This window comes from Papio anubis, chromosome 18 (assembly GCF_008728515.1).
Source record: "Papio anubis isolate 15944 chromosome 18, Panubis1.0, whole genome shotgun sequence".
Lineage (NCBI taxonomy): Eukaryota > Metazoa > Chordata > Mammalia > Primates > Cercopithecidae > Papio > Papio anubis.
The window spans coordinates 33,656,470-33,681,094 of record NC_044993.1 but is presented as its reverse complement, the minus strand read 5'-3'; the positions used below and the strand labels follow the sequence as shown (position 1 = coordinate 33,681,094).

At 36.3% G+C, this 24,625-nt stretch overlaps 1 long non-coding RNA gene across 4 annotated transcripts in view; it reads right to left on the bottom strand.

Moving 5' to 3' along the window:
• LOC110742084 overlaps positions 1-24,625 on the bottom strand; it is a 241,127-nt gene that overhangs the window by 202,662 nt on the left and 13,840 nt on the right. Inside the window, exon 2 of one of the 4 annotated variants that reach the window (XR_002519389.2) lies at positions 1,891-1,970. The exons of the other annotated variants lie outside the window; for them this stretch is intronic. This is a non-coding gene — a long non-coding RNA (uncharacterized LOC110742084). The remainder of the gene's footprint in view (positions 1-1,890; positions 1,971-24,625) is intronic. 4 annotated transcript variants of the gene reach the window in all.

Sequence of the window (24,625 nt, the reverse complement as noted above, 5' to 3'; positions counted from 1 at the left end):
GGGAAGGGAAACATCACACACTGGGGCCTATCATGGGGAGGGGGGAGGAATTGATTGCATTGGGAGTTATACCTGATATAAATGACGAGTTGATGGGTGCTGACGAGTTGATGGGTGCAGCACAGCAACATGGCACAAGTATACATATGTAACAAACCTGCACGTTATGCACATGTACCCTAGAACTTAAAGTATAATAATAATAAATAAATAAATAAATAAGTAAGTAAAATAAAAATAAAAATAAAATAAAAATAAAAAAAAGAAATGGAGCCTTAGGAAAAAAGAAGTCAGAGAAGGAAGAAAAAAAGGAGCTTCTGAAAATGAGAAGAGTAACATGCTGAAGGGCTCATCAAAGAAAAGTCCCAGATACAAATGCTTCACTAGCTGTAAACGATGAGGACCAGTTTATCATGTAAAATGAGAGTACTAACCTGTAGACTGCATTTCACGGTACTGGGAACCAAAGTTAAGCGCATCAAATAAATATATTAAATGTCACGGTGGAATATTTCACTGAAACATCTACTCAGTTATGAGAGCTATTTTTATCGCACACACGAGAAGCAAAAAAATGTGAAACAATTTATATACAAGAGGGCACAAATATGAAATCATTGTCTGTATTTAACAATAAACCATGTAACTATTTTGAGTTTAACAATCATACCAATTATGTGTTGTATCTAAGATAGCTGATTGTTTATCATGAAATATAAATGAATATGAATACAATGTGTTGCTATATTATGAATAACAGAAACTGCTAGAACTACATATGTTCAGTAGTTAATGTGTTGCTATATTATGAATAACAGAAACTGCTAGAACTACATATGTTCAGTAGTTTATGTCACTAATCTCTAGATATATCAAAAATCATAATGCAAACTTCCACAGAGTATCACAGATTTGAGGCATAAACAGAGCTTCCCAAAACTTAAAAGTAGAAGGAAGATGGTATCATCACAAGCTGAAAATCAATGTCTATTAGTAGTTGCTTTTCAGCCCTAAACAGATTCATATGTCAGTTTCACGGAGGATATTGACTATGGCATAACCTCATAGGTTTGACTACGTAAAAACCTTCTCTCCCTGAGTTTCTTCCAAAATTAGATGGGAAGCAAATGTGAGAAGTCTTGAACCAAGTGAAATATTAATTAGGTTCATATACAGTTTGAAGTGTTTGGGGTTTGCTTGCTTTTGTTTTTTGCTAGTGTAATCCTTTAAATACATACACATTTGTTTCTAAACAAACTGATTTATTAGGCGAATTTTAGTTTTATTTTTGTTGGAGACAGAATGTTATTAGAAAAAAAAAAAGCACACACACAAAAAGTTGAGGTTACATTCCACTCCCCAGAGGAAAACATTTTCAAATATTTTAGCTGTTTCTCTTTGTGGTTATCTTCATATTTCTAAATAATATGTTTAAACTTCTGTATCTTGATTCATCAATTCTGGGTGTTTAACTATTGACTTACCATACCATTTTCCACTTACATCCATTTCCTATCCCCATTTTTCCAACATAAATATATCTATTTTCTTTTTTAATTAAAGCAATATTCAATTTGTATTTGCTGGATATTTAAATATCACTCAGTGCTGAGTTAAGTGGTTAACTATGATTACCTCTCCTTTTTGTGCAACTGGTTTTTTTTTGAGTTAATAATTGTTCCTCCTTAAAATCTGCTGAGACTTCTAGACCCTACTACCATTAATAGCAATTCAATTCACTTTCCACATGTTAAAACCAATCAGAAGATTATTTTGCCCTAGAGTCAGCCATCCCCCACTTCCAGTTGGGACTAGTTGCTCTCTAGGCCTAAAGTATAGTTGTCATCCTGGGGTTTTCCTTCAGCATCATCCTGAGAATTTGCTACACACCTTTTTTCCTTCCTGAATCCCGTGCCTCCTTTTTGTTGTTTAGTCCCTCATTGTGGTGGAGCATATCATTCTTCAGCTTCCTGAGAAAAGACAAATGGATAAGGAAGGGAGCTGAAGGGTGTCACCATTCAAAATGCACACTTTAACTGAACCCTCCTATTTCCAGTCCAACATCTCACTCCCTTTCCTTCTTCCTCAGTTTTTAACCTCTTCATGATAGGCTCTGAAATAAAAATTATTTCAGAGAAAGTAATTGTCAAAACTAAAATATATTTCATTTGCAAAAGATAGGATTTGTTGTAGGAAAAATGAATTTATAGGTCCAAAGCTTGGAGTAGTCAGAGTAAAGGGTCTTTACCATAAGTCATACAGTAGGAAGGATATAAGTTACGAAGTAAGGGCATTTCTCAATACATAGGGTGAAAGTAAAAGCCCTGTCTGAGTTCCAGGAGGGCATCTTGGGCAGGGGGAGGGAAACAAAAAACAAAACAAAACAAAACAAAAAACAAAAAGCAAAACAAACAAACAAAAAAGAGAGTAAGAGAGTGGAGACGCAACAAGAGCCTACTTTCTCCCCTGCCATCTTGGAATCAAAATCTCAGGGAATGATGGAGACTCACAGACAGGCATTACGAAACAAGTGGGCATGCTTGTGCTCCACTTCTCAGAGCATAGCCCAAGAAGCCGCAATACAGCAGAGTGGCAAGGCAAAACATGCTGAGAGGAAGAGAGTGTGTCATGGCAGGATATCACTACATGATACTTATGACTATGGATCCCAGTTACACCCAGAAGATGCCAACACACAATGCCCAAGGCAGAAGGGAAGTCAGCTGGACTGCTATACTGCAATTGCGCGTCAGAACACAAAAACTAGATACTCTTCCCCAGGAAGTATCAGAAACCACCTAGGAACTCAGATCATCCTGTAGGTACTCAGGAGACAGGTGAGGAGATGGGAGGAGTTTCTCCTCCAAAGAGTCTGAGTTAAACTGAAAGAAACAGTTTTAATCCAGAATGACTATGTTACCACGAATGGAGAGTTACAAGTGCAGAAATGCAGGTTAATGCACAAATTGAGTTAAGCTATAGAAAAAAGAGAGGATAACATTTCTGCACATCCATCTGGTAGTGTGTAAATTGCAAGCTGCTAATTAACATTAGTGGTTTGGTCTAGGGTTTAGCAAGAAGTCATGCTCACTTTAATTTATATCCCTGGTTGATGGTCACAGGCTATTTCCTTGTAGCAGTTCTCTGCCTTTGAGCATGGGACTTTTATGTCACACACAGAAAGCCACAATGCAGTGACGGGACAGCATCCTCTCACCTCTATTTCTGTGCACACTGCATGTTAGCCATATCTACAATAACTCAAAAATGGCTGTATTTCTTACAGAGCCCTTCCAAACTGAGACGATTACCCAGAACTCAGGTTTATTGGCAAAGGGAGAGGCTGGTGGCTGGCCACTATCTTAGGGGAAGAAGGAAGAATTGCCTACACAGTGAAAGTTTTAAGATCACAGATCTCAAGCCTTAGTTAGCATGAAAATCACCTGGCAGGCTTGGTAAAACACAGATTATTGGATCACATTCCCAGAATTTCTGATTCAACAGGTCTGGGGTGGGGACCTGAGAGTCTGTACTTGTAATAAGTTCCCAGGCAATATTGATGCTGCTTGTCTGGGGACCACACTTTGACAGAACAACTGCCTTTAAAATATACTAGAGGCTCAGGTCAAAATCTCCCTTACCTATCAGACTACTAAAGCAAAATAAGTACGGTGTATCTGTCCCTTCCCCCTTTCTGTGCCCAACTAAGCTACCTGTAGCAGTTAGGAATGCATTCAGCTGCAGCTAACAGAAAACCCTTCTACCACTGTTAATCAGGATGGAAGAGCACAGTGTGTCATAGCAGGATGTCACTGTATTATATTTATGACTAGGGATCCCAGTTACACCCAACGGATGCCAACACATAATACCCCAAGGCAGAAGAGGCTGGCTGGACAACTTCACTGCAATTGAGAGTCAGTGCACAAGGACCTGATATTTCTCCCCAGGAACTAATAAGGAGATAAAGAATTATATGGCAATGGACAATGCAAGGATGGCACAGTTTCTCAGGGAGATCATAAAGGCCCCATGTTCCTGCTAAACTCTGCTCTGCCAATGGCGTTTTGCTATGTCTAAGAACTAGCTCTCTAGAAAGAGTGGGAAAAACCTGATCTGCAGCATTTGCCAATTTCCATGGTGAAAATATTCCCACCATGGTGATGTCATTGAAGGTAGAGTTAGAGAGAAGTGGGCACAATACCAGCTCCAGCAGCAGCTCTACCCTCTTTAGGATATAGCTTTGATCGAGGTCTCCATTTCATCTCTCAAGATGGCTGCAGCAGGTCTTGTTATTAAGAAAATCAAAGGTTTTCCAGCAGCCTAACCCACCAAATTACTGCCTATGTCTTATCAACCAAAAGATAGCTGATGGCTTGTTAGCTGGAAGATGACTAAAGGGAGGGAGGTTGGAGCAGCTAACAAACAGTGTCTGTCCCCACTTCTCTGATACAATTTTCTCTTCAAGGTTGCCCTTAATATAAATCTGACTTCACTTATATAAAGAGGGAGGAAAACACACAGTGATACGCTCTGCTCTCTATTCCTCCCAGAAGTGGCCTGGAGTTACACACCACCTCGGGATAGCGTAGTTACAAGCAGTATTTTATGGGAGTAGTGTCAGGCTGAGCCAAAGCCGGGAAGTGTACCTGATTTGTTGGTCAGTGTTGTAAAGGCGTGGTGAGCTCTTCCAGGCTGACAACACATAGCTGACGTGGCTGAGGATGTAGAAGCTGAGTATGATATAAGACTGTCCATGAAGGGCCATTTTCCTGTTCAGATGATCCCTTTTTACTGTACCTCACTGAAGTGAAACTGAGTTATTCTAGAATACAGTGGACCAAGAGCAAAACTGTCAGCAGGACTCAGGCAAACAAACTCCTGGCATCCTCCTCAATAAGTCAGACATCCATTCTTTTCCCAGAGCCCATATGAAAGGTCTGAGACTCTGAGTGTGGCACCTATTGATTATCTGGTAGCAGAAAAAACAGTTGGACTGAAGCTTGCAAGAGTGGGTATTAATCCCATTCTTTCAATAACTATCTCTGTGACCTCGAACCCGTCACATCTCTTCTCTCAGCTTCAGTTAGCTCATCTGTAATTGAAGGAGTTGAACTGTGTGCCTTTGTCCTATGGGTCATCTGAGCATTTAAGCAGGAAAAGCAGCTAAATATTTTTAGGAGGGTGACAGGGATAAAAATTAAATTTCAACCACACTGCTGTTAATATTAAATGGCTACCTAATCAGACCTCTCTTCCAAATTAATCTGTAATGATTTCGATCATAACTTACAGTTTGTGAAGTGCTTGCTTCTATATTTTTCTCCCATCAACCAATTTGATGTAAGTAGGGCAGGCATTTTTATCTCCATTATTTTCCTCCTCAGGGTAATGTACAATTCTCACTCTAGGATTCCCATAGTCTACAGCAGCAATTCTCCAAGCATGGTCATAGGCCACTTGCATAAAATCTCTGCAGGACACCTATTACAAATTCCTCTTCCTGGACTCTATTTCAGATCCACTAAATCAGAATCTCTAAGGTTGAGGCCCTGAGATTTGTTTGCACTTTTGACATAACATCTCCATGTGATTTTTATATAACCCAAATTTGAAAATCACTAGTTTAAAAAATGTATTTGGGGGTACAAGTGCAGGTTCCTTGCATGCATATATTGTGTGGTGGTGAAGTCTGGGCTTTTAGTGCACCCATCACCTGAATAGTGAACCCAATAGGTAGTCTTTCAATCCTCATACCCCTCCCACCTGTCCACTGTTTAGAGTCTCCAATGTGTAAAGGAAGCTAGCATTTGAGGCCTATTATGTGTCAGGCACTATACTGGCTGCTTCATATGAGCTCTTTCATTCAATACTCATAACAACTCAATAAAGTGCATATATATATACGTATATACTACATATCTATATACAGTTTGTCAATAAACTATTTTGGAGTACTTTTATATTTATGGAAAAGTTGCAAAGACAGCAGTGATAACATACCCCTCACCCAGTTTCATTGTCCCTGTTGTTATTACCTTATGTTACCTTGGTTAGTTTGTCAAAATTAAGAAATCAACACAACATTGGTACATTACTGTCAATTAAACTCTCAATTTTATTCAAATTTCACCAGCTTTTTCATTAATGTATTTTGTATGTTCTATAATCTAGTCCAGGATACTACATTACTTTAGTTGTCCTGTCTCCTTTGTCTCCTCTGATCTGTGACAGTTTCTCATTCTTTTCTTGTTTTTCAACACCTTGACGGTTTTGAGGAGTCCTGGTCAAAGTAGTACAAAATAGTAGAATGTTCCTCATGTTTGGTTTGTCTGATGGTTTTCTCATTATTAGACTGGGGTTATGGGTTTTTAGAGAGAATACAGCAAAGGAAAAGTGTCTTTCTCATCACCTAATATCAAGGGGTACATAATATCTATATGATATCACCTGATGATGTTAATAAAATCTATGCTTGTAATCCCAATTCAACCAAATAGGAAACAAGTTTATCAAGCCTAGTGTTCCATAACTGCTAAATGGCAGAACCAGGATAAAGTTTAATTTCTTTTCTCTGCCATTTTGGTTGCAAGTGACCACTCTAGTTTTATTCTCTTCCCATAAAACCCTCCATTTCAGCTCAATTTGCCACTCTCTGTGTTTCTTGCTCTACTCAACTCCCCTATGTTTTCCAAGTCTTTTTCAGTGTTCAGCTCAAATCCAATCTGCTCATTGAAATCCTCCATGATCCCCAACACACTCTTCTTTCATGAAATTCTAGATGCTCCTCTAATTTTCCACTTAGCACGTATTGTCTTAACCGCTGTCTTTCCAAGCCAAAATGAAACAATGGGGAGAGACCAGCCTATATGTGAATCCATTTGCTCCTGAGCTGAATAACATTGGTGTCTTACCTTCTGTAGTCTTTCACACTGTATTCAGAGGAATGCTTCTGTTAAAACAAACTAAATATGGCCTGAGAAGGGCTCTGTACTTCTATATTTGAGTACCTCTGGATGAACTGCAGGCTAACTTAACAGGCAGACAAGACTGAAAACCTAACTTAGGAGTATGTGCCTCTAACAATCGCTGAGTCTTGGCCAATCCCAGCAGCCATACTTCAACCAGTCAGACTGCTGAGTGTTTAAACTGTGTTCAAATAAGGCAGACATCAAGCTATAACCAATCCATCTGTTTCTGTACCTCACTTCCGATTTCTGTATGTCACTTTACCTTTTTTGTCTATAAATTTGTTCTGACTACGAGGCGTCCCTAGAGTGCTTTGAATCTGCTGTGATTCTGGGGGCTAGCCGATTCACCGATCGTTCATTGCTCAATTAAACTTCTTTAAATTTGATTCGGCTGAAGTTTTTCTTTTAACACTTCTAAATTGCAAATCTATACCATTACCATGCTTAAGACTTTTCAATGACTCCCTATTATTTACAAAACCCAAATATCTACCCTTAACATATAAGGCTCTTATGAGTTAAGCCTTGCCCATTATTTCATTTTTATCTCTAGCCATCACATCACACTCTACTCCACAATATCCTGCATTCCAGTCATGATGAACTACTGGCGATTTCTAAGTGCCCTGTGACTCTTCTGAGCCCTATGCCTCTACACATGCTCTGCCGAAAGGAAGGTAATTGGTATTTGGTGGGCAGCCAGAGGTATCTGCCACACTGCTGTTACTGCCTTATCCTTCTTATCTACTAGGCAAACTCCTTCTTATCCTTTAAGACTCAGCTCAAATATTACCTCTTGCAGGAAGCATTCTCTGATATAACCAAGCAGAACTGAATGCTACTTCTTCTGATCCCCCATATTACTGGGTTCGTAACTCTGTGATAGCACTTATTACATACCTATAATTCTGCTACCTTTAGAAAAAGTGAAACCTTGGAAGAAAGCACCATTTCCTATTCATGTTTGAGTCCAACTTTGTTGAAGGAAAGAGAAGGGAAAAGAGGAAGAAATGAAGGCAAGAAAAAAGGAAAAGAAACTCTCAGGCTGTTCATCTGTAAAATAGGGATAATTTTACTTTCTAATTGTTGTAAAGATTAAATAGAATAATATACAGAAAGCATTCAATAGAGTTCTAACACACAGAGTCCTATATATATTTTTAACAACATGGACCTCATTTTGTATTTTTTAATACTATCCTCCCACCCTTTATACACATTTCCTAGCACAACGCTTTGTATAAGTATAGTTGCTCAATAAATATGTTAATAGTTTACCTCAATCTAAAAATAAATTGCAGATTACTGAACAAATTAAGCAACCAGCTCAGTTTCCATATCTTGCTTTCCTTTATTAGATTGCCTTAAAATTTTTAAATAACATTTCCTAAATATTCTATTAACAGAACTCTTAACAGAAGCTTTCCTGCAGCCATCCAAAACCTTAGATCTGCACTCCCCCCTTGGGCAACCTTTCACTAGACACTCTTTTGTTTTACAGTCTACTCTCATCAGTATTCTGGGCTTCATTTCATATCTGTCCTTCTGAGGTATGCTTCCCTCCCCTTCCTAACACTTCTTTGTTGCTAAAAATAAGTGATGTCCCTTCAGAGCAAAAACACTTGGCAAATCAGTTAGCTTTTATAGGTACAGCTTTATACTGGTCTCTGTGAGATTGGGGAATGGATGAATTAAATAAAGGAAGAAGCTCACCACCATCTTCTTCTCTCCATGTACTCCTGCATTCCTCAAAGGACTTTACAAAACCCATGTAAAAATAGCAATGCCACACTCATCAAAAATGCAAAAGCTAAAGGATGCTAACTGAGATTTTGCATAACGCTAAAGAGTAAATAAAACAGCCAGTTCATAAGATCGCCAGAAAACATTTTGAGGAAGCATTTAATTAAAGGGCCCCAGGCCCAACTCAACAAAGTAGAGCTGTTGGTGACGATGATTTAACAACCACGCTTTTCCAAGGAAAACCGTAGCATATAACATAGCCAATTTCCTTTAGATTACAATGAATATCTTTTGGACTTCTCTTACCTAGATTATCTCTTGGTATGACACTGTCAGCTTGTGTTCTGCCTGTACTCAGTTCCTTATATATCCTGTGTTGCTTTTTGACATTAACCCTGAAAGTAGCATTGATATATTACCTAAAATATCCTTTTCACCTATTACATATTCAACTACTTGAGATACTCTATTTCCCTACAAGTGAAAATTTTCTATTAAATATGTTTAATAATCCTTACATCTGGTATATGTATAAACATATTCATGTGGATGGATCCATATGTTCATGAGTATCAAGGCATGAACATGTTGCATACATGTATATACTCAAGCACAAATTTGTATATGTACATACCCGAAAGCGAATGTACCTGAAAACGAAATGTGGTTTGACCACTTTGAACTTCTGAAACTCATCTCTGGAGTTGCATTGTCCTAATTTCTTTGAATGAAAGTAGTGAAATTGCAGCACAAACTAAAATTGCTTAGAGGCCTAAATTTAAAGGTAACCAGCTCAATTTAGTACTCAATTAAATCCTATTCTGTTTAATCTGTTGGTGGTTGTGTCAACCTGCTTGTCAACTACTATCTTCTGATTTTTTTTAACCTCACCTCAAAAATCATTCTACCTTCTCTTTATTTTCTTGAGTTCATACCAAGTTCCCTCCCTGCTATTCAGTATTTCATACATATCCTTAGGGCCATGGTTCTCAAAACCTGATTTCTAGGCCTCTGGTTATTAGCCATGGTGGCGGGTGCCTGTAATCCCAGCTACTCGGGAGGCTGAGGCAGAAGAATGGTGTAAACCCGGGAGGCGGAGCTTGCAGTGAGCCGAGATGGTGCCACTGCACTCCAGCCTTGGTGACAGAGCAAGACTCCATCTCAAAAAAAAAAAAAAAAAAGCTTCTTTAGATGTATAAATAATTCAAAGAGTGAGTCACACAAAAATGGAGATGGGGGGTGGTGAAGAATTAGAAGTATTCTCTAGTGTAGATGGATATTATCACAGAATCATAGAACAGAAAGAGTACATCAAAATCTCAACAAAGTTATAATTGATGGGGTATCCAGCTATTAACTTAGTATCTTCAGTGTTGGGAAACTGATAGCCATCCAAAAGCATGCCTTCCAATCATAACAATGCTGTCTCATACATCAAGGTACTAACTGTCTTCTTGCAGTTTCTACCATTCAAATATTTATCATAAGCCTAGTAGAGTGATTAATCTACAGTAGCATTGAGCCACTGACCCCTTTGGGAATCTAATAAAAATGATGGGCCCTCTTCATAGAAAACTACACATGAAAAATAATTTTTCTCACAATTTCAGAAAGCTTACAAGTTATGTGAAGCCCCTTCATCCACGGACCCCCAGGTAAAGACTCCCTCACTCCTGTTTTTTACTGAGTAGAGAAATGGAGGAGAAATAAGCCATGGTTTCCTCCTTCAAGGGCCTTACTTTCTGATAGCAAATGCATGTGAAACAGTTAATAGTAATAAGGCAGGATATGGTTAAGTACTAATCATACACTGAGAGACAGAAAATTCTACTTCTGACAACACAGCAAGATAAAATCCTTGCAAATGGCCATTGTACACTCACATTCCATAATGGAGATAAAGTTTTTGTTGAGTTCTCGTCTGATAGCACAGCACCAGGGAGCAGAAGAAGGTTCTGGTCATGGTCTGGTACATGATACTCAACAAATTTTTAATGAATAAATAAACCACCATTTACTTATCAGTTGTTTAAAATGCTCCCTGACCTTCCTGAGAAGAAAGTTGAAAAAAACAATAAAATAATTTCACTACCTCCAAGCTTCTTTAGGAATAGCATTTCCATTCATCCCACCTCTTAATTCAAAAATGTCAGTCTTTCTAAACTCAAAATAAAACTCTATGAGACATGTTTTAGGTGAGTTGGGAAAGGTTAAAAGAAATGTGTCCAAAGTTACAAAAACGACACTACAGAATAGAATCCAGAAGGTTCTCATTCCAATAGGATCTCAAGAAGGAGGCACTGGTACTTCCATTTTAATGTCTTAGTAATGATATCTTCTAACAGAGTAATTGGACAGCTTTAACAAGTGGTTAATTTTCTCTGAAATCCAGATGTTACCCTGCTTTCTTTATATGGGGAGACCTTGAAGATCGGGTAAGGAAATACCATCAAATAAGGTAACAGGAAAAATGGCCAGTTTATAATCATTTCTTTTTTTTCTTTTTTCTTTTTTTTTTTTTGAGATAGAGTCTCGCTCTATTGCCCAGGCTGGAGTACAGTGGTGCAATCTCGGCTCACTACAAGCTCTGCCTCCCGGATTCACACCATTCTCCTGCCTCAGCCTCCCAAGTAGCTGGTACTACAGGCGCCTGCCACCACACCCAGCTAATTATTTTGTATTTTTAGCAGAGATGGGGTTTCACCGTGTCAGCCAGGATGGTCTCGATGTCCTGACCTCATGATCCGCCCACGTTGGCCTCTGAAAGTGAGCCACCACGCCTGGCCCATAATCATTTCTATTTGCTCTCAGAATTGCTCTGTAATGAAACACAAAATATTTTTTTCTAACCAGGATTGTTGTTCTTTTGTTCTTCACATGCATATTATGTATTATAAGGATGGTTTTGTTTGGTGTCATTTTGTTTAATTAAAAGGATTTTAACTGAAGGCAAAATCTTGCAAGAGAGTCAAAGGAGTTAACACTCTACCAACTATAAATAAAATACATAGCTTCATTTAACTCCTTATACTGTTTTTTCCCAGATAAATCAAATAATTAATGTAATATAAAGAGGGATCAGAATGTATGCATTCAGGTCCCACCTTTACCATCCAATCATTACATGGTCTCAAATCAAATCAAATCAAATCAGACTGAGGTCAGTCTGAGCCTCAGTTTTGCCACCAGTAAAATAAAACTGATAGCATAATAAGACTTGCCTCGTTGACCTCCATGGTTGAATTGAGGTTTTTGTGAGATTATTCACATGAAGACAGTCCTTTAAAACTCTGTATCAGTGTTGAGACAATACAGTTTCAACCAGAAGAGATGCTTAGTTGGTTAAGTTGGATCTACTGGAGATAGCTGGATCTACCTCCACTTGTGTAGTGTCAGAGCCTTAGGGGTCAAACTGGAGTAGTGGGTATAGGAGTTAAGATCACTGCCATACATACTTTTCCTTCACCTTCAACTGTACCTCAGCCCAGTACTACTAGGTTTCTAACTAGCTAAACAGCATCTGAGTTGCCCCTAATTTCATGAACATTCAAAGCTATTTTGGGGAAAGGTAAGACACATTTAATTACTTTTCCAAAGCCTGATGGCAGACTAAAAACAACAAGTGAATTCAGCAACTCCAGGGTTCCAGTTTGTTATTCAATTGCCACTTAATTGTTATTAATGTATACTACAATATAAGTATATCCTTATGACACAGTTGATAAATGAACGTGATAAAAGGGGAAAACAGTCCTTATTTTTTAAATTAACATTTACAGAGTCAGGAGAGTTCAGAAAAACAGCAATTCAAAAGTGTCATCCTGAACAGATGGCTGCTCTCTACATGCTATCTCTGAAGGGGATTTTTTTCAAAGTAAATAGAAACAAATGTTTTGGTGCATTGTGTACCAAAATACGTATCTTACGAGAAGCATTTTCCAGAATGAGACGAGTTTCTTATTAATCACATTTTTACGACAGAGACAAAAACTGATTTTGGAGCTAGTTTAAGACATTCGCTGTTATTCTATGATTAAATTACTATTAATAGATAATATGTTTAGTTACTTCTAAGATATTTAACACATTTCATTTTAAATCTGCCCATTCTATCCTCTTGTCCCCTCCTCCACCCCCATTTAGTTTCCAACAACCTTAAGCCAAAAAGGGAGTTTGTCTCTCTTTAAAATATTCCTTTAACATCCAATAAAATATGAATGTCTTTAAGAGAACAATACAGATTGTTCTTTCATTAACTCATTCATTCAATAAACATATTTCAAGGATCAACATTGTGAAAGGGAAAAGTACTTACGAGCCCCAATTCTGTCACTGATAATATGACATTAAAGACATCTCATAATTATTCCTTGCCTCAGTCAGCCATTACAATATTTGACCTGCCCACCTGGCAAACCCTTATATGAATGCTCATTCATTCATCCAGCAAATATTCACTGAGCCCCTACTCTGTGCTGCTCACTGGCATGGTGCTGCAGATCTGGTAGTAAACAAAACAGACACGGGCCTGACTTCATGAGTTCAGTTTAAGAGAATTAACAAACGGAAACAAAAACAAAAGGTTCTACTTGAACAGGAAGAGTCAGAGAAAGACATTCTAACTTGGAGTCTTGAGGATGTAGCCTCCTTTTGCCCAAGCTACTGGTGAGTAGAGAAATGGTATAGATTACAAGAGAAAAACGTCATTAGATGTGCAAAAAGGAACCACCTCATCACTGCTTCATATCCATGTTGGCTCAAAGTATGAGCTAAAAATACAATCCAGAAGTTTCTTCCTTCCTCTAGGTGTGCTTTTTCGCCCTATAATAGCTCACAGTGACTTTTTTTTGAAGGGAGGTATTATGCTATAAATGTAAAGATATGACTTTAAACACAAATGCACAAATAAAAGCAGCATTCTAAATAACACAGGAAAATGTGACATCTTCTCTAGTCCAGTATTTCCCCAAATATGGTATGTAGACCACTGAAAGACATGAAATTATTTTAGGTGGTACATAGATAAAGCTTTCTTAATAGTTATGTGTTCATTTTAATGTGTATCAGAAAAAAAAATATACCCTGAATATAAAAAACATTATTTCACTGACATTTGGGTTTAGTATGAGGCTGAAGTAGGTAGCACTGTAATCATTTACTTTACGTAGCCTACATGAATTACAGGGGCAGGGCTCAGGCATGCCTATGAATGTTTTCAGCCTTCTGCCGTAATTTTAGAGACACAGACAGCATAAGTGCTATTAGTACAAGTATACTAGCAATTGAATCTCACATCCTGTTCCATGTGTATTGCTGCAATCTTGTCTGGGATAGGCCATTTGTTACTGGAAATAACAATAGTTCCAGAAACAGACTTGGGAAAGGCCTCACTGGCTCAGTTTAGGTCATGTTCCCATTAAAGCAAACATTGTGGCCAGTGGGATGAGTTTCTTAAATTGGCCAGGCCTCAGCTTCGTTGCCCTCTCTGCAATCTGGGGTTGGGGGTAACCCTACCTAAGCCATATGGATAAACAATAGAGGACATGTGGTTCCACAAAAGAAAACAGAGGGACTGCTCCACATTTGTATAATGAGGATAGTATCTCTTAAATCATAGTACTGAGGTGAGGATTAAATGAAATAAAGTATATATTGCCTGATGGATACAATGAGTGGCCCAAAATAAGTGCTCAACAAACGGTGGTACTAGGAGTAATAATAATTTTTATTATTGTTTGTAAATAGGATGATTTTTGTTGCTGTTATAGTAGTAATTTTCTGAAACAGTTTTAGGGTCATATTTGTTATCTTAATTATTTTATTAGCCTATAAGTGAAGGATAATTATTTGAATATAATCTTTGCAGAGTTATTATGTAAAGGTGGCACTTCCTCCAATTATATGCTTAATTTGTTTATTATCTCCATGCCTAATCAAGGTACTCTGAATTACGACAATAAAATTTTCTATATCTCACTAAACAGCTTTTTGCTTCACTCTTAAGTGACACATAGTTTAATCATGACATCATCTTAAATAATTACTGAACCAATAGTGTTAATAATACTATATTTGCAACAATAAATTGCAATATATTTTTCATAGAACCCATATGATTTTGTGAGTTAATTTAGTATGAAACTTACATGAGTTTCAAAATTAAAAGTGGTGATATTAAAAAAACAACAATATCAGCAGGAACTTACTAATGTTGCTAGAATCTTTATTTTTTAAAAGTATATAATGTGATTAGGAAGAAGAGTTAAAACAAACATGAAGACTAAAACATAACAAAATAAAATCATTTATTCCTCTTTGGATCAAGAATATTACTGTGTGTATCCTTTAAATAACACAGTTAGTTGAAGATTTATGATAGACTAGCATAAATTCAAAAGTTAACCAAAATATTTACAGTAAAACAATATATGAATAACATATATTTGTTTCATAATATTACGAGTAAAGATTATCATCAGCCGGGCGTGGTGGCTCATTCCTGTAATCCCAGCACTTTTAAAGGCTGAAGTGGGTGGATCACCTGATGTCAGGAGTTCAAGACCAGCCTGGCCAACATGGTGAAATTCCGCCTCTAGTAAAAAAAAAAAAAAAAAAAAAAAAATTAGCCGGGCATGGTGGAGGCTGAGGCAGGAGAATCACTTGAACCCGGGAAGTAGAGATTGCAGTGAGCCAAAATCACGCCATTGTACTCCAGCCTGGGTGACAAGAGCGAAACTCCATTTCAAAACAAACAAAAAAAATTCATCTATTATGATTATTGCCGAGTGTGGTGGCTCACGCCTGTAATCCCAGCACTCTGGAGGCTGAGGCGGGCAGGTTGCCTGTGGTCAGGAGTTCAAGACCAGCCTGGCCAACATGGTGAAACTCCATCTCTACTAAAAACACAAAAAATAGCCAGGTGTGGTGGCACACACCTGTAATCCTAGCTACTTGGGAAGTTGAGGCAGGAGAATCGCTTGAACCCAGGAGGCAGAGGTTGCAGTGAGCCGAGATCGCACCATTGCACTCCAGCCTGGGCAACAAGAGTGAAACTCCATCTTAAAAAAAAAATTATTATGAAAAATTCATAGGCAATATAAAGCACTGAATAAGTTTCTTCAATATATTGAGTCCTCAGCAAGATATAAAATATAAACCATATAAATTTTAAAATGTAGATATGGTATATTTATTTTACCTTCATTTGTATAAAACTTAACAAGAGTTTGAGAGAAATAAGACAAAGGTAAGTGAAATATTGTCTAAATATCATAAATTAAAAATATTCTAGTTTACAGTCCCACCAACAGTGTAGAAGTGCTCCTATTTCTCCACATCCTCTCCAGCACCTGTGTGTACATGTACCCTAGAACTTAAAGAATAATAAAAAAATATATATATATACACACACATATATATATATACACACACAGTCTAGAATAGTCACAGAGGAATTTAAAATCCTAGGACTAAGTGAGGTAATAACTTCTGATATTAGAAAATATAAAAGTGATTGCCAAAAGAAACAAAGAATTGAGTTTACCTTAAAGTTAAATCCTATTCAGACTGTCAAATAAATTAAATGATATATTAGCAGAAATGACCAGATTCCTATCTACACATAGTGAAGGCAGCTGAAAAAGCTCCCTGGGGACAAAGCCATTTCTGTTTGTGGCTTTTTTATGTTCTAGTGCTTCCTTACACTGAATCAGTTTCTTACAAACACATCAAAGACCAAAATGCATATCTATAGTATATACTTTAGTAGAAATATAAATGCATGTGGCTTTCTACCAAAAACCTCAAATGAATTAAGAGAGGCATTGGGGTTTGCTTTTAGTAAAGAACTATGAGTTCCTTTTTCTTAGAGTTTTTGCATCTATATTCATGAGGAATATTAGTCTGTAATTTTCTTTTATTATAATGTCTTTGTCTGATTCTGGTATCAGGGTAATGCTGGCCTTATAGAATGAAGTCAGAAGTATTTCCTTCTCTTCAATTTTCTAGAAGAGAAATGTTATTACTTCTTCCTTAAAAGGTTAGTAGAATCCTCAGTGAAGTCACCTGGGCCTGTCATTCTCTTCATGGAAAGTTTTTTAACTATAAATTCAATGTCTTTAATAAATATAGGATTATTCAGGCTATCTATTTCTTCTCGAGTAAGCTTTGTTAGTTTGAGTCTTTTAGAATGAATTTGTCCATTTAATCTAAGTTGTTGAATTTATTGGCATAAAGTTATTCAAAATATTCCCTCATTATCCTTATTAATATCAGTGTAATCTGTAGCAGTGTAACTTCTCTCATTATTGATATTGGTAATTTGTGACTTATATTTTTTTCCTTATCATTCTGGCTAGAGATTTAGCAGTTTTACTTATCTTCTTAAAAACCAGTTTTTTGTTTCATTGATTTCTCTCTACCGTTTTGTTTAATATTTCACTGATATCTGTTCTGAAACATTCTGGTATGTTATTATTTCCTCCCTTTTTCATACTTTGAGATTCACTTACTCCTCCAGTTTCCTTTCTTTCCTCCTCCTCCTTTCTTCTTCTTCCTTCTCTTTTCCTTTTTTTTAAGAGACAGGGTCTCACTGTACTGCCCAGGCTGCAGTGCAGTGGCTATTCACAGGCATGATCACATGGTGGCCTCAAACTCCTGGGCTCAAGTGATCCGCTTTCCTGAGCCTCCTAGGTAGCTGAGATTACAGGCATGCACGACTGCACCTAGCTTCTTCCAGTTTCTTAAAATGGAAAGTTAGGCTATTGATTTGAGACCTTTCTTTAATGCTGTAAATTTTCCTGTAAGTACTGCTTTATCAGCATCTCACAAATTTTAGTATATTTTCACTTTCATTTAGTTCAAAATATTTTCTGCATTCTCATTTGATTTCTTCTTTGATTATAGTGACTTAGAAGTATGCTACTTAGTTTTTTAAAATTTGGAGATCTTCCATACATCTTTCTGTTGCTTATTTCTCATTTAATACCATTGTGGTTAGAGAATATACTTTGTATTGTTTTAATTTTTAAATGTGTAAAAATGTGTTTTATGGCCTAGAATATATGCTTGAAAAGAACATGTATTCTGTACCTCATGAGTAAGGTGTTCTATAAATGTCATTTAGGGAAGTCTAGTTGATAGTGGTTTTCAAGTCATTTATATTTTTACTAATTTTCCATTTACTTGTTTTATGAATCACTGGGAAAGCAGTGTTGATCATTCCAACTATAATTGTGGATTTCTCCTTTAACTTCTGCAGTTTTTGTTTTATTCATTTTGAGGCTGTGTAATTAGGTGCATAAATGTTTGAATTGTTATTTCTTCTTGATGAATTTCTCCTTCCATCATTATGAAATTACATTCTTCATCCTTGGTGATAGTCTTTGCTCTGAAATTTACTTTCTCTGATATTAGCCACTCCAGCTTTCTTTTGATAAGCGTTAGCATGGTATATCTTTTTTCATCCTTCTACTTTTAAACTCAACTGTGTTTCTTGTAGGCAGTATATATTTTTTATTGTTTTTTATTCAATCTGATAATATCTTCCTTTTAATCGGAGTGTTTATCCCATGTGCATTTAAAGTTAACCATTGATATGGTTAAATAAGTCTAACATCATGCTATTTGTTTGCTATTTTTCCTATTCTTATATCTCTTCTCTGCTTTTTCAGCATACTTTCGGATTATTCTTATTATTCCACTTTATCTCCTTTGTTTATTATCTATAACTTTTGTTTTGCTATTTTAGTAGTTGCTTTAGGGTTTATAGTATACATCTTTAACCTATCACAGTGTAACTTCAAGTGATACTAGTTTATATAGAAGATCCCTAAATTATATACTTCCATTTCTCCCCTCCTATATTTTTTGGTCATATATTTACTAATGATATGCTGTAAACTCCATTTTTGTCATATATTTTACTTATAATATTCACTCCACAGCATATTATATGGTTGATGCAAAAGTAATTGCAGCTTTTACTAACAAAAGTGATGGCAAAACCTAAAAACTGAAATTGCTTTTGCACTAACCTAACATTATTTGTTGTCTTTTAAAGAGGTTTCAATAATAAGAAATGTAGTTGTCATTTCTGGTGTTATTTCTTTCGGTAGGTACCTATTTCCACTGGTGCTATTTTACTTCTGCCTGAAAGACTTTCTTTAGAATTTCTAGTAGTGTAGGTCTAATGTCGATAAATAATTCTGTCTTCTATGTGTGAAAAAGTGATTATTTTGTCTAGATTTTTGAGAGAGATTTTCTCTGGGTATAGAATTCTAGGTTGATAGTATTTTTCTTTTGGTATTTTTCAGATATTGATCCAGTCTTATCTGTAGCATTTCCAAAGAGAAATTGGTATGAATCCTTATCTTTTTTCTCTGTACATAATGCATCCTTATTCCATAGCTGTTTGTAAGATTTACTCTTTATCATTGGTTTTGAGCAGTTTCATTATAATGACACTTAGTGTAGTTTTCTTCAAATTTCTTGTGATTGGGGTTCACCATTGATATGGGTTGGCTCTGTGTCCCCACCCAAATCTCACCTTGAATTGTAATAATCCCCACATGTCACGGTAGGGACCTGGTGAAAAGTAATTGAATCATGGAGGTGGGTCTTTCCCATGCTGTGCTCATGATAGTAAGTCTCATGAGATCCGATTGTTTTATGAAAGGGAGTTCCCCTGCATGAGTTCTCTCTTGCCTGCTGCCATGTAAGACATGACTTTGCTCCTCATTTGCCTTCTGTCATGATTGTGAGGCCTCCCCAGCCATGTGGAACTGTGAGTCAATTAAACCTCTTTCCTTTATAAATTAACTAGTCTCAGGTATGTCTTTATTAGTAGCTTGAGAACAGACTAATGCAACCATGATCCTTGGATCTATGGATTTGTAGTTTTCATCAAAATTCAAAATTTTTATTATTATTTCTTTATTGACCCTTATTTTTTTCCTGATTTCCCTTTGTGAACTCTAATTATACATACATTAGCTGGCTTAAAGTTTTCCCTCACTGCTCTTTATTTTTAAGCAGCTTTATCAAGATGTAATTCGCATACCATGAAATTCATTCAGTTAAAGTATACATATTAATGGTTTTTAGCATATTCAGAAAATTATGCAACCATTACTACTACATAATTTTAGAATGTTTTCAACACTGAGAAATCCCATACTTATTTCATTAGTTTTCCATGGATACCACAACAAATTACTGCAAACTTAGTCGCTAAAGCAATAAAAATGTATTATCTTAGACTTCTAGAGTCAGAAGTCTGAAATGGTCCCACTGGGCAAATACCAAAGTGTCTGCAAGGCTGCATTCCTTTCTGGAGGCTGTTTAGAAAGACTCATTTCTTTGCCTTTCCTAGTTTCTAGAAGGCACCCACATTTCTGGGCTGATGACCCCCCTTCCTGCATCTGCAAAGCCAGAAACACTGTATCTAATTATTAACATTTCTCTCTCTGACCAAACCTGGGAGAGGTTTTCTAGTTTGAAGGATTCATGTGATTAAACATTCAAGTGGATAATTCAAGATAATCATTTCATCTCAAGACCTGTACACTTGATCACATCTGTAAAGTTCTTTTTGTCATGTAAGGTAACACATTCACAGGTTCTAGAATTAAAATGTGGACATCTTTGGGGACTACTCTTCTGCCTACCACACCCACTAACAGAAACTCCCTCATCCTCCCCTTTTCCCATTCTGGGTAACCACTAATTTACTTTGTTTTTATAGATTTCCCTATTCTGGACATTTTATATCAATGGAATTATATAATACCTAGTCTTTTGTGCCTAGCTTCTTTCACTTAGCATGTTTTCAAGGTTTATCCATGTTGTAGTATTTATCAGTACTTCATTTCTTCTGGATAATATTTCATCGTATGGAATGGATATGTCACATTTTATTCATCAGTTCATCAACTGATGGACATTTGGGTGGTATCTACTTTTTGGCTTATGAATAATGCTGCTAAGAAGATTAAATTTTTATGTGGACATATGTTTTCATTTTTATTGGGTTTACAATTACAAGTGGAATTGTTGTACTGTAAGGTATATTTAATTTTTTGAGGAAATATCAAACTGTTTTCCAGTTTGCTGGTAGGCAGTATCATTTCATATTCCTACCAGCAATTGATGAGGGTTCCAGTTTCTCCACATCCTTAACAGAACTTATAATTGTCTGTCCTTTTTATAATAACCATTCCAGTAAGTGTAAATTGGTATTTCACCGTGGTCTTGGTTTGCATTTCCTTACTAAGAATGTTGAGCACCTTTATAGGTCATTACTGGCTATATGTATATCTTCTCTGGGGAAATGTCTATTCAGACCCTTTCTCCATTTTTTAAATTGAGCTATTTGTCTTTTTATTATTGAGTTATACAAGTTCTTTATATATTCTGGATACAAGTCCCTCAACAGGTACATAATTTTAAAATATTTTCTCCCAATAGGAACGCCTTTACACTGTTGGTGGGAGTGTAAATTAGTTGAACCACTGTGAAAGACAGTGTGGCAATTCCTCAAGGATCTAGAACTAGAAATACCATTTGACCCAATGATCCCATTACTGGGTATATACCCAAAGGATTATAAATCATGCTACTATAAAGACACATGCACACGTATGTTTATTGTGGCATTATTCACAACAGCAAAGACTTGGAACCAACCCAAATGTCCATCAATGATAGACTGGATTAAGAAAATGTGGCACATATACACCATGGAATATTATGCAGCCATAAAAAAGGATGAGTTCATGTCCTTTGCGGGAACATAGATGAAGCTGGAAACCATTATTCTGAGCAAACTATCACAAGGACAGAAAACCATACACCACATGTCCTCACTCATAGATGGGAATTGAACAAGTACCCTTGGACACAAGGCAGGGAACATCACACACCAGGGCCTCTTGGGGAGTTGGGGGCTGGAGGAGGGATAGCATTAGAAAAAATACCTAATGTAAATGATGAGTTGATGGTTGCAGCAAACCAACATGGCACATGTATACCTATGTAACAAACCTGCACATTGTGCACATGTACCATAGAACTTAAAGTATAATAATAATATAAAACACTTCTCCAATCTGTGAGTTGTCTTTTTACTTTCTTGATGGTGTCCTTTAAAGCATGAAGATTTTAATTTTGATGAAGTCCAACTTACCTATTTTTCTTTTGTCACTTGTATTTATTGTGTTGTATCTAAGAAACCAATTGGTCCAATAACAGGAAGATTTATTCCTATGGTTTCTTATGAGATTTCTTTTTTCTTTAGTTTTAGCTCTTAAATTTAGGTCTATGATCAATTTGGAGATAAAATAATTTCAGCATTTGGTGTCAGGTAGAGGTCCAATTGATGCCTTAAAATGTAGGAATCTAGACTATTTTTTTTTATCTGTTTGATTGTCTTGATACCCTTGTCAAAAATCAATTGACCATAAAAGTAAGGATTTCTTTCTGGACTCTTAATTCCATGCCATTGATTAAATGCATTCATAATGTTGAGCAATCATCTATATATGTCTCTAAATATCTTTCCTTGTGCCAGTATTACACTGGCTTCATTACTTTAGCTTCAGAGTACATTTTAAAATCAGGAAGTGTGAATCCTCAACTTTGTTCTTCTTTTTCAGTATTGTTTTGTCCATTCTGAGTCCCTTACATTGTCACATGAATTTTAGGATCAGCCCGATAATTTTTTTAAAGCCAGCTGAGATTTGATAGAAATTGCACTGAATCTGTAGATCAATGTGCGGAATATTGCTTTGTTAACATTATTAGTTAAGTCTTCTAACCCATTAACGTGAGATGTATTTTCAATTATTTGGATCCCTTTTAATTTATGTCAACAATATTTTGTGTTTTTTTTGTTTTTGAGACAGAGTCTTCTCTGTTACCCAGGCTGGAGTGCAGTGACATGATCAGGGGTCACTTAGCCTTGACCTCACCGGCTCACGCAGTCCTCCTACCTCAGCCTCCCAAGTAGCTGGGACTTCAGGCATGTGCTACCACATCTGGCTAATTTTTAAATATTTTTGCAGAGACAGGGTCTCAATATGTTGCCCAGGCTGGTCTCAACTCTTAGGTTCAAGCAATCCTCCCACCTCAGCCTTCTAAAGTGCTGGGATTAAGGCGTGAGCCACTGTGGCTGGTCAAATTTTGTAGTTTTGAATGTATTAGTCTTGCATTTCTTTTTCTAGCTACTTTTTTCAATTGGTAAAAATTATATAAATTTATGGTGTACAACATGATGTTTTAAAACACATATTTCGTGGAATGGCGAAATCAAGCTAATTAATATGCATTACCTCACATACTTCCCATTTTTAGTGTGATGAGCACACTTAAAATCCACTATCTTAGCCATTTTCAAGTATATAATACATTGTTACCAACTATAGTCATCATGTTGGACACTAGCTCTCTTATATAAAAAGGATACACTAAAATCAAGTGAGATTTATCCCAGGAATACAAAGTTGGTTTAATATCTGAAAATCAATGTAATATGCTATCGTAATAGAAAAAAGAACAAAAACCACACAATCATTTCAACTGATGCAGAAAAAGAATTGTTGGATTTTGTGAAACGCCTTTTCTGCATCATTTGACCAAATCCCACTTGATCACTGTGTATCCCTTTTATACATGGCTGGATTTCTTTTCTAACATTTTGTTGAAAAATTTTGTATCTATATTCATGAGGAATATGGGCTTGAGGTCTTCTTATGATGTCATTGTCTGATTTTGGTTTTCTGGTGACATAGATTAAGTTGGGAAGTGTTTCTTCCTGTTTTATATTTTGAGAGTTTGAGAAAGGTTAAAATTGATTTTTCCCAATTTTTTATTGTGGTAAAATACATATAACATAAAATTTATTATCTTAACAATTTTAAGTGTATGGTTCAGTGTATTAAATGCATTCATAATGTTGAGCAATCATCATCACCATCAGATAATCTATTTTCATCTTGTAAAACTGAAACTCTATATCCATTAAACAGTAACTGTCCATTCCCCACTCTCCCTGGCTCCTGGCAACCACCATTCTCCTCTCTGTCCCTATGATTTTGCTCTATGATTCTGACTACTCTATTTACCCCATACAGTGTAAACAGAGAATTTGTATTTTTGTGACTAGCTTATTTAATTTACCATAATGTCCTCAAGGTTCATCCATACTGTAGCATATGTAAGAATTTCATTCCTGTTTAAGGCTAAATAATATTCCATTCAATGTATATACCACATTGTGCTTATCCATTCATCCATCAATGGATACTTGAGTTGCTTCCACGTTGTAGCTATTGTGAACAATGCTACTATGATCTTAGGTGTATACACATCTCTTTAAGACCCTTTCCATTCTTTTGGGTCTATGTTGAGAAACTGAATTGCTGGGTCATATGTTAATCCTATTTTCACTTTTTTATGAAACTGTCATACTGTTTTCCACAGTAGCTGTACCATTTTACATTCCCATCAAAAGTACATAAGGTTCCAATTATTTCCCAACCTCAGCAATACTTGTTTTTCTTTTAATAGTAGCCATCTTTATGAATGTGAGGTGGTATTTCGCTGCAGTTCTTATTTGCATATCCCCAGTGAGTAGTGATAATGAGCATCTTTTCATGTGTTTACCAGCCATTTGTATATCTTCTTTGAAGAAATGCCTATTTAAGTCTTCTTGTTGAGTTTTAGGAGTTCTCTACATATTCTGGATATTAATGCCTTATGAGATATATGATTTACAAATATTTTCTCCCATTTTATGGGTTGCCTTTTTACTCTGTTGATATTGTCTTTCGATGAACAATTTTTTTAAAAAATTAATGAGATCCCATTTGTCTACTTTTTGTTTTGTAGCCTGAGTGTTTGGTGTCATATCCAAG